We start from the raw sequence: 6,000 nt of genomic DNA on the forward strand, positions 1-6,000 counted from the left end.
TTGTCGGCATCCGCCGAGGGTCTCGCTGCTCACAGAGGCGCGTGTGCTCGCCTGCCTCCTCCTGGTCTCAGCGTGCCCAGCTGGGAGGTGAGGAGTTTGGACCCCGTAACTGTGCTTCCTCTGTGAAATCTGCGATTAAATGGCAAGTGGTATGTGGAACTATGCAAATATATGCACAGACATAAACCCACAGTTCAGTTATGTAAGGCAGCCCCACCGCGCCGTGGCTCCAATGGGAGGGTCTCATCCTAAAGTCTTTTTTAAAAGACTTTTTAAAAAAAGTCTTTTATTAAAAAGTCATTTTAAAAAGTGCGAGTGTTCTTAGTCCTGAGCAGGAAGTGGAAGGTTCGTTCACTTGCTGATATGTTTAGGGATGGGGTGAGATTTAAGGAAATCCTAGTATAGCTCTGAGTTTCCATTATTAGTAGGCAAATGACTACAGGACCGGGGGAGACCAAAGCTGGGGTCTTTTTTTGGTGGTGTGGGGGGTGCAGTTTGGATAAAATAAATAAAATGGACTGCTGTTCAGTGGAAAAGGAGGGACGTGCTGGAAGCAGGTGTTACTGTTGATGCTCATTGCTCTGGGTGCGTGGTGGAGGAGACCACTGGACGGAAGCTAGATATGGGTCTCAATGAAGGTCCAAGCTTGCCTTTTAAATACAGGGAAGGGAGCTCTTTACGCGAGTCGAAGGTGCCCAGTGCATCAGTGCTGCTGGGGACGGTGATGTTTTGTCAGTGCTCAGCATTTTATTGAACAGCCCCTGGCAGGTTTGGTGAGTAGAGTTGGGCTACCCAACTCTAGAGATGCAGGAGTGGACAAGTGTATTCTAGGAGAACAGTGGACTCAGGAATATGTATAGGACCCATGCTAAGGACAGTGCCTCTTTGCCTTTTATCTGGGAGCCTTCTTTTTTTTCTTTTTTTAAAGGTTTTTTTTTTGGATTATAATTGACACACACTGTTACATGTGACACATGTAACACACACTGTTACATTTCAGGTATACAATATAGTGATCCCGCTTCTCTCCACATTACACTAGGCTTGCTAGAGGTGTAGCTATCTGTCAACATACCAGGCTATTATAACATCAGTGACTAGATTCCCTGTGCTGTGCTCTTTATCCTCGTGACATTCCTGCCATAACCGGAAGCCCGGACCTCCCTCCCGCTTCACCCATTTTGCCCAACCGCCCCCCCCCCACCCTTACCCCTGGCAACTCTGAGTTCTCTGTATTTATGGATCTGTTTCTGCTTTTTGTTTGTTTATTCATTTGTTCTGTTTTCCAGATTCCACATCAGACTGAAATCGTATTCTTTTTGCCTTTCTTGTCTCTGAGTCAGAGGAGTTGAGTTTCTGAGTTGAATGCAGTAGCCACAAATAGTTTCCGAGTCACAGGAAAAAAAAACCACCCTTCCCAAGCAAGAAAGCAGAATATTTGGAAGGTGGTGTTTTGTTCCGATTATGTCAAACCATGAACTCATGTATATTTTTAGTTGGGAAGAGGGTGACATGTGCCACAGTCATGGCTAACCCTTAAAGGACCCCTGACCCTCACCTCAGCCCTCCCCCTACCTCCTTTTTCAGCAAGTCCCTGTACCTGACCTCACCCTTGTTGTTTGGCACACTGGGGAAAGAGCAGCAGTGTTATTCATCACCCTGAAAAATGCTACACGGAGCCCAAGGGTTGTGTGAGATGGTGATGTCAATGGGAACAATTCATTATTCCATCAAGAGCTTGGCATGTCAGTCAATGAAAAAATATGTGCTTTAGAGCTGACAGCTCAAAATAGTCTTTTCAGCAATTGGCATGCCAAGATCTTGATAGTATAATGAATTATTCTTTAAACCTATCATTTCGCCCCATCAATTTGGCCATATAGACTTCGTGGGGAGGGGGGGAAGGAGCAGGACTAAATTATAGAAGTTATCTGAAATAGCAAACAAAATAACTTTGCAATCTGGGAAGGAAAGACCAGAGCTTTAAGGAGTAGAATTAAAAAGAATGTTCCTCAGGAAGCATACGATTACAGTTCACAAAAGTGTACACAAAGCTCCTTGATTTTGTGTGACTCTCAGACAGGAAAAATACTTATTTCCATTGGCCACCTGTGGAATGACTCTGACATTTCATCCTCATTTTCCATGACAATACACCAGGAAAATAGGAGATAATCTATTCTGTTTGTATGGCGATGTAAGCTTGCTGAGCAGTATAGCTCCTGATTATTTAGGACACACAGGTGTTGAGAACAGTCTTAGATTGGCCTTGAAGGCTAGTTGGAAGATCCCAGTTAATTTTTCCCAGTTAATCTCCATATGTAGATTAATTTTCCCACCCTCTCGAGGTATGGTTTTTCTTATACTCATGTGGCTAATTAATTCTGTTCATTCTGAAGTCCGTCCTCTTCAAAGATCTGTACCCGTCACTTCTCCTAGCGTTCGAAAGCAGGGTGAGAAACCGCACAGCTCGCTGGCTCTAGGAAGGGTGTTTAGCATGTTGGCGTGCATTTGGGGTGACTTCTGAACATGGCACAAGCACGTTTAGGTTTCAGCTGGTCAAATTGCTTTCATCCCAAAATGTCAGCTTTATTTCTAGGAACAGCAGCTGCCACATACTTTTTTTTTTTTCTTTCTTTCTTTCTCTTGAATATCTCCACTGAACCACTTGATGTAAATGCTTATTTTCCATTCTGTTAAATAATGCCCTGTTGATACAGCAACGGTCATTTCAGAATACCATCACAAAATAACAGCAACACTAATCTGTTCCCGGGATTGGGTCTTCATTGTCTGTCCGTTGTTTGAAAATTGAGAAGAGCCTCATTAATCCGCGGCAGAATATTACGCATTTCATTAAAATATTGCCCGGAAAGGAGAGTTACTTCAAATCTCCTTCATGTGTCCTTCACGGCCGGCAGCCTGCTCTAGTCTGCATTTTAACTATCAACCTGAAGAAAAACCGGGACATCCGTGACCTTTTAATTTGTGCTTCAAAGAAAACATTTCTTAATGTTATGTAATAAATCAATCATTACTTGCTTAATAATCTTAATGCATGTCTTTGAAGTTAGCAATTCACAAGAGAGGCTGGGATTTTTAAAAATTGACAACTCTCTGGTCATTTGATGTAAACTGTGTTTTATTGATCAGCTGTAAAACAGTACTTGATATTAGCCGAATGTAAAGGCGAGAGATCATGGGGAAAAATGAAAAATGAAGACTTAGAAGCATATATGCATGATTATATGTAGTCTCTGAAGTCCTTAGGAAATAGGGCTTTTTAGTTCTTTACTATTTGAAATTTGTGAGATAATACTAAATTTCCTTTAATTCTGTCTCATCTTTGTCCATGAATATACCTAACACATACAATACTTACATATCTTACAGTTCCTTTAACCTTGAAATGGAAGTCTCTGCAACTGTATTTTCTATGTATTCTGTGGATCTATTATCTAAAATGCAAATCTTCCCCTGTTTGTTCAGTCCTCTGTTGTCTCTTTGCTCTGATTACTTCTGTTGTCTGACAAATTTTTTTAAAAGATTTTATTTATTTATTTGACATAGGGAGAGAGAGAGAGAGATCACAAGTAGGCAGAGAGACAGGCAGAGAAAGAGGGGGAAGCAGGCTCCCCGCTGAGCAGAGAGCCCAAAGCGGGGCTCGATTCCAGGATTCTGAGACCATGACTTGAACCGAAGGCAGAGGCTTAACCCACTGAGCCACCCAGGTGCCCCTTGTCTGACAAATTTTTCAGTTTATACATTTTTTCCCACTTAGTAACAATATCCTGGTTACTTATTATTAATGCTCTGTTTATCATACCAAAAAAACCCTCCAATCCTGGATTTTTCTGTTATTTTATAGATGAGCTTCAGATAACTGTTACAGATTCACTGCTACTTTAATGACTAACCGCTGAATTATAGGTTTCCTGATTTGTAGCGTATTCAGAAAAGGCAACAAAATGCCATTAATCTGATAGTAATAGGAACGGAAGTTAATATTGGCCTGAAGCTAAGCCGCTCATTGTAAACATCTAGCCTGCATAATTTACAGTCACAAAGGCTCACTTCTGGTTCCTAAAAGAGTCCTCTGTTGCTGCCTGCACAAGTCAGCTTGTCCCCATTCCTCTTCAGAGAATTCTACCCAGGCGCTACCAAGGTCCTGTCCTCGTGTCTAACACGACAGTGACAATGACTCTGTTTTGGTTTTCGAGGGCCCCTATTCTCTTGGTAATGGAGACTCCCTGAAGCTGAGTGGTGAAGGACATACTTGAGCTCCTACTCTCAGCTCAAGGCTCCAGCTCTGACCTTGGACAAGGCACTGAACCCCCTGGGCCACCCGTTAGGAAGACCCACCTTGAGGGGTTGCTGTAAAGGTCAGAGAATAATGCCTGGCACACTATACAAATTCCAGAAAGCTCTGGCATTCCAGAAAAGGGAGAGAAAATGTCCTCTAGTATCTCATTGGTTTGGGGGGGGGCTACAGCTCAAAGCTCACAGCCTCAAGTCAGGATATTGCTACCAATAGCAGACGGACTCTGCTCCTTTGCTCGTTACCTTTTCCATCATTTCTACTCAATAATTAATACTGAAAGGCTTTTCTTTATTGAAACAATGCTCCCAAAAGGGTGTTTTTTTTTTTTTAACATCTTCCCCAGGTTTTTCCATTTTCCTTTTATCTCAACACTTGAAACACGTTTAGACAGGATAGGTTTTGTCTGTTATTTCCATTTTTTCTAAAAATCTCTTATGTTGGTATGGCATTCACTGGAGAAATACATGAAAATACGGAGAGGGAAAAAGAAAGCACTCGAAGGAAACCATAGTATTTGTGAACATGACATATTCCCAACACTCCCTCCAACGCAAACACACCAATTTCACACACACACACACACAGATAAAACTTTTTTCCTGCTAGGCTTTATATATACTCGTACCTTGCATATTTCTGGGAAACCTGCTATTGGCTAAGAGGGCTGAATGTTTCCTCCTTACTACCATAAAAATATTTACATCCCCATTTGCAGTGTTTGCAGGTAATTCCATGAGCCAATCTTATATTGTTGGAGAGTTAAACTTTTTGTGCCTACTCATTATTGTTAAAGAAAACGTGCCACACCTTGAAGATCCTTACACATACATCTTTGTGCATCTGTGCAATTAATTCCTTAGTATATATTCCCAAATATGACACTGCTGGATCCCAGGGCATATGCATTTACAGAGATTTGATTCCCTACTGATAAATTTCTATCCAGAAATGTGGTATTTTTCATCCAGCCCCTGGGGAGATATTCAAGAATCCCATTGCCCCACATACGACCCTGGGCATTGTAAGTTGGCGGGAGAGTTTTAAGGTAGATTTCAGGATATCTTGTACACAGAAACAAGGAGAGAAGAGCACATGTTGAATCAAGCTGTGTTTCACATATGGAAACAATTCAAAGCAGTCTGGTTAGCCAGACAGGTTGCAGGACGGATGTCCGTGACAAGGATCGTGGCGGAGTAGAAAGCACCACCAGGTCTGCAGAGCTGTACCATACACAGAGAACCATTGTTTTGATGGAAAAGACCCAATAAAGGAGCAACAGTGAACATTATTTAGACAGCCCAAGTGGCTGTCACTTTTCAAACTAGGTTAAGTAAGAAAGGCTACACAGGTTAATTAAAAGATAACAGTCTGCAGTTGGACACAGTTCCCGGGTAATTGTTTCTTCCATTAAGACAAGTATGCAATGTATACTCCAGTGGTCTAGGAAAAAAAAATAAACGGGTGACAAAGATGAGACATTTGTACCTAGCCTCAGACCCCCACATTAGGTAATTTATAAGCCTAGATGCATCATGGAACATTTTATAATCATCTATAAACACTGATAGACTGTAGATCAGGAGGCATGGACTATTTGTGATTGTCTGAAAAAGATGATGTTAAAAAACCCACCTTTTTAGTTGATAAGTTTCAAACATACACAAGAATAGAAAGAATTG

This window comes from Mustela nivalis, assembly GCF_964662115.1.
Source record: "Mustela nivalis genome assembly, chromosome: 1".
NCBI classification, from domain to species: Eukaryota; Metazoa; Chordata; class Mammalia; order Carnivora; family Mustelidae; genus Mustela; species Mustela nivalis.